The sequence below is a fragment of the Rhinopithecus roxellana genome, chromosome 10, assembly GCF_007565055.1.
Source record: "Rhinopithecus roxellana isolate Shanxi Qingling chromosome 10, ASM756505v1, whole genome shotgun sequence".
Taxonomy (NCBI): domain Eukaryota; kingdom Metazoa; phylum Chordata; class Mammalia; order Primates; family Cercopithecidae; genus Rhinopithecus; species Rhinopithecus roxellana.
The window spans coordinates 129017408-129030196 of NC_044558.1; positions in this window are offsets into that span (position 1 = coordinate 129017408).

Here is a 12789-nt window from a genome sequence, read left to right on the forward strand (position 1 = left end):
TGGGTCCCGCGCACGAGGAGAGGCCGAGGAATTTCGCTCCGGCGTTCTCGGGCAAGGTTCCTGGGTCCCGCGCACGAGGAGGGGCCCAGGAAGTTCGCTCTGGCGTTCTCCCATGAGGTTCCTGGGTGCCGCGTACGAGGAGGGGCCGAGGAAGCTCGCACCGCGCGCCGGCCGGGAGCAGCTTTTATGTCCTGGGCCCGGGAGTGGGCGGGCAGTGGGCGGGACATAGGCGGGTCGGGGGCGGGGCAGTAGGCGTGGCTAGGCGGGTTCCGGTTTTTCTTCGTCGGAGGTCGGGTTGCGCCTGCGCAGTCAACCCGGTGTCTTTCCCAGGCACGGGAAAGTTGACGATGAAGAACCCGGAACTGCGCCATCTTGCCTCCGTTTGTCCAAACACCAGCCTGGGCGACAGAGCCAGACTCTGTCTCAAAAAAAATAAGTAAATAAACTTAACCAGGAATGAGGTTGAAGCTGAATATGAATTTAGCTCAAATCCCTTAAAAATCGGCCTCAAAATTTGCTAATTTTTTATTAGTCCACTTGAAACAAGATATCATTTATTTATTCCATTCTCAACGTTCACCAATAAAATCAATTTCTTAGTAGATACTGCTTTTATCTGCTTAGTAGATACTGCTTTTTCAAACAGAATTTTGGGTGTCCAAATGCATTTTTATTACTAAAATTCAGATGACCTTACTATTTATTACTCACTTTGAGGCACCTGAGAAAAGTGTTTAAAAGTCCTTTAATTTTACTTATTTTTTGAGACAGGGTCTTGTTTTGTTGCCTAGGCTTGAGTGCAGTGGTTCAACTGCAGCCTTGACCTCCCAGACTCAAGTGATTCTCCTGCCTCACCCTCCCAGGTAGCTGGGACTATAGGCATGTGCCACCATGCTCACCTAATTTTTGTATTTTTTGTAGAGACAGGGTTTCACATGTTGCCAAGGATGGTCTCGAACTCCTGAGCTCACGCAACTCAACTGCCTTGGCCTCCCAAAGTGCTGGGAATACAGGTGTGTGCCCCCATGCCTGGCCTAAAAGTCATTTAATTTTAAGGTGATATATAAATACACTATTTTTTAAAATTATACTTTAAGTTCTAGGGTACATGTGCACAATGTGCAGATTTGTTGCACATGTATACATGTGCCGTGTTGGTTTGCTGCACCCATTAACTCATCATTTACAGTAGGTATTTCTCCAAATACTATCCCACCCCCATCCCCGCACCCCACAACAGGCCCCGGTGTGTGATGTTCCCCAGCCTGTGTCCAAGTGTTCTCATTGTTCAATTCCCACCTATGAGTGAGAATATGTGGTATTTGGTTTTCTGTCCTTGCGATACTTTGCGCAGAATGATGGTTTCCAGCTTATCTATGTCACTACAAAGGACATGAACTCATCCTTTTTATGGCTGCATTGTATTCCATAGTGTATATGTGCCACATTTTCTTAATCCAGTCTATCATTGATAGACATTTGGATTGGTTCCAACTCTTTGCTATTGTGAACAGTGCTGCAATAAACATATGTATGTATGCCAGTGTCTTTATAGTAGCATGACTTATAATCCTTTGAGTATATACCCTGTAATGGGATGGCTGGGTCAAATGGTATTTCTACTTCTAGATCCCTAAGGAATCGTCACACTGTTTTCCACAATGGTTGAACTAGTTTACAGTCCCACCAACAGTGTAAGGGCATTCCTATTTCTCCACCTCCTCGCCAGCACCTGTTGTTTCCTGATTTTTTAATGATCGTCATTCTAACTGGTGTGAGATGGTATCTCACTGTGGTTTTGATTTGCATTTCTCTGAGCAGTCTGTTGGCTGCATAGTTGTCTTCTTTTGAGAAGTGTCTGTTCATATCCTTTGCCCACTTTTGGATGGAGTTGTTCATTTTATTCTTGTAAATTTGTTTGAGTTCTTTGTAGATTCTGGATATTAGCCCTTTGTCAGATGGGTAGATTGCAAAAATTTTCTCCCATTTTGTAGGTTGCCTGTTCACTCTGATGGTAGTTTCTTTTGCTGTGCAGAAGCTCTTTAGTTTAATTAGATACTATTTGTCTCTTTTGGCTTTTGTTGCCATTACTTTTGGTGTTTTAGACATGAAGTCCTTGCCTATGCCTATGTCCTGAATGGTATTGCCTCGGTTTTCTTCTAGGGTTTTTATGGTTTTAGATCTAACATTTAAGTCTTTATTCCATCTTGAATTAATTTTTGTATAAGGTGTAAGGAAGGAATCCAGTTTCAGCTTTCTACTTATGGCTAGCCAGTTTTCCCAGCACCATTTATTAAATAGGGAATCCTTTCCCCATTTCTTGTTTTTGTCAGGTTTGCCGAAGATCAGATGGTTGTAGATGTGTGGTGCTATTTCTGAGTCCTCTGTTCTGTTCCATTGGTCTACATATCTGTTTTGGTACCATTACCATGCTGTTTTGGTTACTGTAGCCTTGTAGTATAGTTTGAAGTCAGGTAGCATGATGCCTCCAGCTTTGTTCTTTTGGCTTAGGATTGTCTTGGCTATATGGGCTTTTTTTTTGTTCCACATGAACTTTAAAGTAGTTTTATCCAATTCTGTGAAGAAAGTCATTGGTAGCTTGATGGACATGGCATTGACTCTATAAATTACCTTGGTCAGTATGGCCATTTTCACAATACTGATTTTTCCTATCCATGAGCATGGAATGTTCTTCCATTCGTTTGTGTCCTCTTTTATTTTGTTGAGCAGTGGTTTGTAGTTCTCCTTGAAGAGGTCCTTCACATCCTTGTAAGTTGGATTCCTAGGTATTTTATTCTCTTTGTAGCAATTGTGAATGGGATTTCACTCATGATTTGGTTCTCTGTTTGTCTGTTATTGGTGTATAAGAATGCTTGTGATTTTTCACATTGATTTTGTATCCTGAAACTTTGCTGAAGTTGCTTATCAGCTCAAGGAGATTTTGAGCTGAGACGATGGGGTTTTGTAAACACACAATCATGTCATCTGCAAACAGGGACAATTTGACTTCATCTTTTCCTAATTGAATATGCTTTATTTATTTCTCTCGCCTGATTGCCCTGGCAAGAACTTCCAACACTGTGTTGAATAGGAGTGGTGAGAGAGGGCATCCCTGTCTTGTGCCAGTTTTCAAAGGGAATGCTTCCAGTTTTTGCCCATTCAGTATGATAGTAGCTGTGGGTTTGTCATAAATAGCTCTTATTATTTTAAGATATGTTCATTCCATAAATACCTGGTTTATTGAGAGTTTTTAGCATGAAGGCTGTTGAATTTTGTCAAAGGCCTTTTCTACCTCTATTGAGATAATCATGTGGTTTTTGTCTTTGGTTCTGTTTATGTGATGGATTATATTTATTGATTTGTGTATGTTGAACGAGCCTTACATCCCAGGGATGAAGCCAACTTGATCTTGGTGGATAAGCTTTTCGATGTGCTGCTGGATTTGGTTTGCCAGTATTTTATTGAGGGTTTTCACGTTGATGTTCATCAGGGATATTGGTCTAAAATTCTCTTTTTTTGTTGTTGTATCTCTGCCGGGCTTTGGTATCAGGATGATGCTGGCCTCATAAAATGAGTTAGGGAGGAGTCCCTCTTTTTCTATTGATTGTAATAGTTTCGGAAGGAATGGTACTAGCTCCTCTTTGTACCTCTGGTAGAATTCGGCTGTGAATCCATCTGGTCCTGGACTTTTTTTGGTTAGTAGGCTATTAATTACTGCCTCAATTTCAGTGTCTGTTATTGATCTATACAGGGATTCAACATCTTCCTGGTTTAGTCTTGGGAGGGTGTATGTGTCCAAGAATTTATCCATTTCTTCTAGATTTTCCAGTTTATTTGTGTAGAGGTGTTTATAGTATTCTCTGATGGTAGTCTGTACTTCTGTGGGATCAGTGGTGATATCCCCTTTATCATTTTTTATTGTTTCTATTTGATTCTTCTCTCTTTTCTTATTTATTAGTTTTGCTAGTGGTCTGTCAGTTTTGTTGATCTTTTCGAAAAACCAACTCCTGGATTTGTTGATGTTTTCAAGGGTTTTTTATGTCTCTATCTCTTTCAGTTCTGCTCTGATCTTAGTTATTTCTTGCCTTCTGCTAGCTTTTGAATGTGTTTGCTCCTGCTTCTCTAGTTATTTTAATTGTGATGTTAGGGTGTCAATTTTAGATCTTTCCTGCTTTCTCTTGTGGGCATTTAGTGCTATAAATTACCCTCTACACACTGCTTTAAATGTGTCCCAGAGATTCTGGTACGTTGTGTCTTTGTTCTCATTGGTTTCAAAGAACATCTTTATTTCTGCCTTCATTTCGTTATTTACCCAGTAGTCATTCAGGAGCAAGTTGTTCAGTTTCCACGTAATTGAGCGGTTTTGAGTAAGTTTCTTAATCCTGAGTTCTAATTTGATTGCACTGTGGTCTGAGAGACTGTTTTGATTTCCATTCTTTTACACTTGCTGAGGAGTGTTTTATTTCCAACTATGTGGTCAATTTTGGAATAAGTGTGATGTGGTGTTGAGAAGAATGTATATTCTGTTGATTTGGGATGGAGAGTTCTGTAGATGTCTATTAGGTCCACTTGGCGCTGAGCTGAGTTCAAGTCCTGGATATCCTTGTTAACCTTCTGTCTTGTTGATCTGTCTAATATTGACAGTGGGTGTTAAAGTCTCCCATTATTATTGTGTGGGAGTCTAAGTCTCTTTTTAGGTCTCTAAGGACTTGCTTTATGAATCTAGGTGCTCCTGTATTGGGTGCATATATATTTAGGATAGTTAGCACTTCTTGTTGATTTGATCCCTTTACCATTATGTAATGGTCTTTGTCTCTTTTGATCTTTGTTGGTTTAAAGTCTGTTTTATCAGAGACTAGGCTTGCAACCACTGTTTTTTTTCTTTTTTATTTCCATTTGCTTGGTAGATCTTCCTCCATCCCTTTATTTTGAGTCTATGTGTGTCTCTGCACATGAGATGGGTCTCCTGAACACAGCACACTGATGGGTCTTGACTCTTTATCTAATTTGCCAGTCTGTGTCTTTTAATTGGGGCATTTAGCCCATTTACATTTAAGGTTAATATTGTTATGTGTGAACTTGATCCTGTCATTATGATATTAGCTGGTATTTTGCTTGCTAGTTGATGCAGTTTCTTCCTAGCATCAATGGACTTTACATTTTGACATGTTTTTGCAGTGGCTGGTACCTGTTGCTCCTTTCCATGTTTAGTGCTTCCTTCAGGAGCTCTTGTAAGGCAGACCTGGTGGTGACAAAATCTCTCAGCATTTGCTAGTCTGTAAAGGATTTTATTTCTCCTTCACTTATGAAGTTTAGTTTGGCTGGATATGAAATTCTGGGTTGAAAATTATTTTATTTGGGAATGTTGAATATTGGCCCCTACTCTCTTCTGGCTTGTAGAGTTTCTGCCAAGAGATCCCCTGTTAGTCTGATGGGCTTCCCTTTGTGGGTAACCCAACCTTTCTCTCTGGCTGCCCTTAACATTTTTCCCTTCATTTCAACCTTGGTGAATCTGATAATTATGTGTCTTAGAGTTGCTCTCCTCAAGGAGAATCTTTGTGGTGTTCTCTGTATGTCCTGAATTTGAATGTTGGCCTGCCTTGCTAAATTGGGGGAGTTCTCCTGGATAATATCCTGAAGAGTGTTTTCCAGCTTGGTTCCACTCTCCCCATCACTTTCAGGTACACCAATCAAAAGTAGATTTTGTCTTTTCACATAGTACCATATTTCTTGGAGGCTTTGTTCATTTATTTTTATTCTTTTTTCTCTAAACTTCTCTTCTGGCTTCATTTCATTCCTTTGATCTTCAATTACTGATACCCTTTCTTCCACTTGATCGAATCAGCTACTGAAGCTTGTACATGCGTCACGTAGTTCTCATGCCATGATTTTCAGCTCCATCAGGTCATTTAAGTGCTTCTCTACACTGTTTATTCTAGACAGCCATTTGTCTAATCTCTTTTCAAGGTTTTTAGCTTCCTTGCAATGGGTTCGAACATCCTCCTTTAGCTTGGAGAAGTTTGTTATTACTGACTTTCTGAAGCCTGCTTCTGTCAACTTGTCAAAATCATTCTCCAATCAGCTTTGTTCTGTTGCTGGTGAGAAGCTGCGATCCTTTGGAGGAGAAAGGGTGCTCTGGTTTTTAGAATTTTCCGTTTTTCTGCTCTGGTTTCTCCCCATCTTTGTGGTTTTGTCTACCTTTGATGTTTGATGATGGTGACCTACAGATGGGATTTTGGTGTGGATGTCCTTTCTGTATGTTCATTTTCCTTCTAAAAGTCAGGTCCCTCAGCTGCAGGTCTGTTGGAGTTTGCTGGAGGTCCACTCCAGACCCTGTTTGTCTGAGTATCAACAGCAGAGGATGCAGAAAAGCAAATATTGCAGGACAGCAAATATTACTGCCTGATCCTTCCTCTGGAAACTTCGTTTCAGAGGGGCACCTGTGGGGAAAAGAAAGAGAGATCAGCCTGTTACTGTGTCTATATAGAAGGAAGTAGACATAAGAGACTCCATTTAGTTCTGTATTTGAAATGCTGTTAATCTGTGACCCTACCCCCAACCTTGTCCTTGCAAGAGACATGTGCTGTGGTGACTCAAGGTTTAATGGATATTGGGCTGTGCAGGATGTGTCTTTGTTAAACAAGTACCTGAAGGCAGCTTGCTGGTTAAAAATCCTGCCCGTCCCTGGGCAATGGAACATCTCCGGGTAAAACCCATTGTGTGCTTTGTTTACTGAGCAAGGAGAAAACCGCCTTTAGGAATAAGGTGGGGCTTGCTGGAGCAATACTGCTAAAAGGCTTATGGAGATGTTTGCATATGCATCTCAAGGCACAGCATTTTCCTTTAAACTTATTCATGTTACAAGGATTTTTGTTCATATGTCTTACTGCTGATTTCCTCCCTACAATGATCCCATTGTCCAGACACTCCCTTATCTTTTTGATGGTAAAGATAATTATCAATAAATACTAAGGGAACTCAGAAGCTGGTGCCGGTGTGGGTCCTCTGTAAGCACAGCACCGGTCCCCTGGGCCCCGCTTTTCTTTCTCTATAGTTTGTCTCTGTGTCTTATTCCTTTTCTCAAGTCTCTCGTTCCACCTAACGAGAAACACCCACAATTGTGGAGGGGCAGGCCACCCATTCAGGCACCCGGCTGTATGAGGTGTCAGTTCACCCCCACTGGGAGGTGTCTCCAAGTTAGGCTACACGGGGGTCAGGGATCCACTTCAGGAGGCAGTCTGTCCATTCTCAGAGCTCAAACACCATGCTGGGAGAACCACTGCTCTCTTCAGAGCTGTCAGACAGGGACATTTAAGTCTGCAAAAGTTTCTGCTGCCTTTTTTCAACTATGCCCTGCCCCCAGAGGTGGAGTCTACAGAGGCAGGCAGGCCTCCTTGAGCTGCGGTGGGCTCCACCCAGTTCAAGCTTCCTGGCAACTTTGTTTACCTATTCAAGCCTCAGCATGGCGGACACCCCTCCCCCAGCCAGGTTTGCTGCCTCGCAGTTAGATCTTGGACTAGCAGTGAGCAAGGCTCCGTGGGCATAGAACCTGCTGAGCCAGGTATAGGATATAATCTCCTGGTGTGCCGTTTGCTAAGACCATAGGAAAAGTGCAGTGTTTAGGTGGCAGTGTCCAAATTTTCCTGGTACAGTCTGTCATGGCTTCCCTAGCCTAGGAAAGGGAAATCCTGACCCCTTGCACTTCCCGGGGAAGATGATGCCCTGCCCTGCTTTGGCTCTCCCTTTGTGGGCTACACTCACTGTCCAACCAGTCCCAGTGAGATGAACCAGGTACCTCAGTTGGAAATGCAGAAATCACCCATCTTCTGTGTAGATCCCCCTGGGAGCTGCAGACTGGAGCTGTTCCTATTCAGCCACCTTGGAATCATAAATACACTATTGAGCTTACAACATACTCAAAATTAACATATAGTAAAAAAGTCTTCTTATATATCTATATGGATATTACCTAAATATAATACTTAGGTTTAATGTTGGCTTTTTAATCTCAAAATATGTTCTGTTAATGTATAATTTATTAAAAGACTGCTCACATCAAGCACTGTGCTAGCAATTCTCTCTCCAGTCCCACCACATACTAATATTAGGGATGGAAACAAAGTGTAATACATTTTTAAATTTTAAGTAAGCAGCTGGCAGTGTCTCCTTGCAAAGCCCTTGGGTAATCTATATGTGTTATTTTTGTCACTGTTAAAAATATCCTGTGCATTGTTCTAAGGATTACGTAACTGATTAGAAATGACCATTAAGTTTTCAGCATGACATGAAAGCACCGGCTGTCTAATGTCAGGTGGGAGTCACAATTTCCAGGTGGCCATCGAGTTTCTCACTGCTATGAGGGTGTGCCCAGCAACCATGAGTGCTTTGGGATGCAAGCGGCCAAATACAATGTCAATAGAACAAACAAGAGACAGTCTGGGAAGTGAGTTTTCATCACCTTCTGATTGTTCATTTTATTTTGGAAGAAAAAATTTCTATATTATGAAACCCTTCTACACCTTAGGCTTTTCTACATTTATTAGAAAGTTGCTTTAACCCCACACCATATTCATCTCTGAATAATCTTATCGCTTTTAGAAAATGTTTAATGAACAATTTGTTCAGTGGATCCAAAAGCCATAAATTATAAAAAGTATATCCTAAAATGTTCTCTTGCATCTGCTTAGGTTTTACCATGCTTCCTCCCACCAACCACCACCCCCTTAACTCTAAAAAAGTCCACAGACTTTTTTCTGTCTTATAGTTTCTTATTGTTTATACAATAAAATATGAAGTATGTTATTTTTCTCCCTCCATTTTTCTGCATGCTACTCTTTTCATGGGCCAATACATCTTTCTGTAATGATATGTCGAGAAAGCATGCTCATTCTTTTACACAGTGGAGTAGCATGCCATTAAATGAATAAGTATACTTTTTTTTTTAACAGTCTTCTATGGATAGACATTTCCATTGTTTACTGTCTTTTGCTGTTATAAGCAATGTGGTCTGACTAAAGTAGAACATACATCAAGTTGTTCTTGTGCTACTAGTAGGATTAATTCTCAAAAATGGAATTTCTGAGTCAAAAGGCACGAACCTTTTCATTTTGATAGATGTTGCAAAATTCCCATCCAGAAAGGTTAGACTAATTTATGCTCTTTCCAGAAATATATGAGTTTTATTACTCCACAAAGAATAGAGTGTGTTATCAAACATATATATATATATATATTTCCTATTCTCTTTGGTGAAAAATGGTATATCAGTATATCCTTTTAATTTTCACTTCTTATAAATGGAGTCAAGGATTTTTCACATTTAAGAATCTTTTACATATTTAATAGCAATTTGCTTCATTTTCAATGAATGTCTATTTATCTCTCTGATTTTTTTTATGTGACATTTAAAAAATCAAGGCCGAGGCCAGGTGCATTGGCTCATGCCTATAATCCCAGCACTTTGGGAGGCCGAAGTGGGCAGATCACTTGAGGCCAGGAGTTTGAGACCAGCCAGGCCAACATGGTGAAACCTCATCTCTACTAAAAATACAGAAATTAGCTGGGTGTGTTGGTGCAGCTTGTAATCCCAGCTACTCAGGAGGCTGAGATAGGAGAATCGCTTGAACCTGGGAGACAGAGGTTGCAGTGAGCTGAGATTGTAACATTCATGACACTTTATCCTGGGTGACAGAGTGAGACTGTGTCTCAAATAAATAAATAAAAAATAAATAAATAAAGGCCAGGCACAGTGGCTCATGCCTGTAATCCCAGCACTTTTGGAGGCTCAGGAGGGAGGATGGCTCAAACCCAGGAGTTTGAGACCAGCCTGGGCAACATAGCAAGACCTTATCTCTACACAAGTAAAATTAGCTTAGCACAGTGGCACACACCTGTGGTCCCAGCAACTTGGGAGGTTGAGGTGAGAGAATCACTTGAGCCCTGAAGTTGAGTCTTCAGTGGGTTATGATCGAGCCACTGCACTCCAGCCTGGGTGGCAAAGTGAAACTCTCTTCAGATTAAATAATAATAATGATAAATTTAAAAATCTAAGGATTCTTTATATATTATGGAGGCTCATCCTTGGCCTGAAATATGAGTTGATGTCTTTTTCTCCAATTTGTTGTCGTCCTTTGACTTTGCTTGTGTTATGTTTTCAGGTAAGAAGTTCTCTTTTTCAGTGGTTAAATTAAACCAATCCTTTCTTTAATGGCTCTAGATATGAAGACAAAAAGGTCCTCCTAACCTCAAGGTAATAACAAAAATGTACCATATTTTCTTTTAGAATTTATGCAGTTTTTTTTTTCTGCATGTAAATCCTTGATCTATTTAGATTTGTTCTGGTTTAGGGTATGAGGTGTGTGTATTACATTTTTTTTTCTAGTCACGCATTTGGGTTATTTATAATCATTTCCACTCAAATCCTGTCTTCTAAATTGTCTCCATGAAATGTCTCTCAGTTCACAAAGACTGACCTTTCAGAAACCCTAGGCACTTGGAATTTTACTACTATACTGTTTTTATAATAATAATGTATGTGTGTAGGGCTTGACAACTTATAAAGACATTTTCTACATATTATTTCATTTATATCCTTACTTATTACATTTTAAAGTAAAGAATCTGGCACTCCGATCACATGGATTTGGAAAAAAAGAGCTATGACATTAGAAATGTAACTCTTGAGCACAAGTATAGAGCTCTGTCTTCTATACTAAACTTACAAATGCCATGTTGGTACACATGTGTAGTAGGCCATTCTTGCATTGCTATAAAGAAATACCTGAGACTGGGTAATATACAAAGAAAAGAGGTTTAATTGGCTCACAGTTCTGCAGGCTTTTCAGGAAGCATGGTGTTGGCATCTGCTCAGCTTCTGGGGAGGCCTCAGGAAGCTTATAATCATGGTGGAAGGCAATGTGGAAGGAGACATGTCACATGGCCAGAGAAGGAGCAAGACAGAGAGTGGCAGGGGGAGGTGTCACACACTTTTAAATGGCCAAATCTTATGTGAACTCAGAGCAAAAGCTCACTTATCACCAAGGGGATGGCCCAAGCTATTCATAAGGGATCTGACCCTGTGATGTGATCACCTCCCAGCAGACCCCACCTCTAACATTAGAGATTATATTTCAGCATTAGATTTGGGTGGAGACGAATATCCAAATTATAGTGACATTAATATGTTTTGTTGCTGTGAAGACCTGGACTATGTTCACTATCTTCTCACCATAACAACTAGAAGAGTTACTTATACCAAACAGATACTCAAGCATTTGTTTGTTGGCTAATTTAATATGTTATGGCTTCCTCTAATAATTGTCTGCTTAATTTTACTCATATAGAACTCTTTATTCCAAAATAGGATAAGAATTCCTGCTTTCTATTCATCTCTCAGTTTTCTAATGCAATGACTAGTATTTCTATGTGGGAGCTCCAATAATAACAGGAATCAGTTTGAGCCAGATAGTAGAATGGAAAAGATAGAGATTTTCCCCTGAAAGATCTGCATTACACCTAAAAACACTTCACTGTGTCAGAACCCAGATATAACTGGAAGCATTTATTATATTGCTGTTGGAAGACACTGATGCCAGGCAGTAAAACAGGTCATGGAAAAGACTACTGATCTGGTGTCAGGATTTGAGAATTCCAGTTCCAGCTAGCCTTGAGAGATGACATCTATCTATCTATCTATCTATCTATCTATCTATCTATCTATCCATCCATCTATGTATCTATCTATCTATCTTTAAAAATCACCCAGTTCTATTTCCCCTCCAATGTCTAGAAATGTCTTTAATTTCTTCTGGGATTCATCCCTTCCACTACTCTCAATTCATGGGCTTCGACTCCAGAAAAAACAAGTCATCTATCAATGACAGCAGTGCATTGCTCAGGCCATTGACATAGGTTCAATGATGTACATCTTACTCAGTCAGAGCCAGTAAGATGCAATGAGATGTTTTCTGGAGTTTCTAGGAAAGAAGAGGACAGTTTTCTATTAGATCTGAACAAGAGAAGATACAATTTGGGAGTTGCTACAGACAATTTGCTACTGTATAGAACCTAGAATTAAATAAATGTACAGAGGAAAAAAGTTAAAGAGTTGGAAAAAAACTGCATACTTCTGACTACATTGATTTTTTACCCTTGAATATGGTGCTGGTTAATGTCAGTTCCATTCCTAAGCTTTTCAGCTAGTTGCACCAATAAATTCCACCTTTCTTTGTTTTAGCCACTTTGCTTGAATACTCAGCAATAGGTCCACAAAAGTACTTGGGTATCGTTTCTCTTCTGTAAAATAACTTGGACAAAACTCACTTCCAGTTGTAAAATCATATGAGATCAAAGTACCTTTATGGATGAACTATCAATGTCTGTCACCTTCAGTACATCGTTTTTGCATTTTGGATATTGACCCAGGGAATATCTGGATCCATGTATTGACTAGTCAGGTGTTACTAGGCCTCTGCTCTATTCCTAAGGAATGTTATTAATTCCATTTTTCATGTTTCCCCAGACGATAAGAAAATAACAAAAGTGCTCGAACTGAATGTGTGAGGATTCAAGTCTTTTTCTTGTTTTTATAGCATCTTATTTTGTTATTTATCATTCATGTCCTCAGTTAGATAAAAAGTTATCTAACAGGTACTATGCCATGTAGTTGGAGACGATATCATTTAGAATTAATTGGTTAGCTGAGACAGATACCTAAAATGACAGTGATAGGAGTTTATTTTCTCCTAATATAAAAAGCAATTAGGAGGCAGGCAGTCAATAGCTGGTACA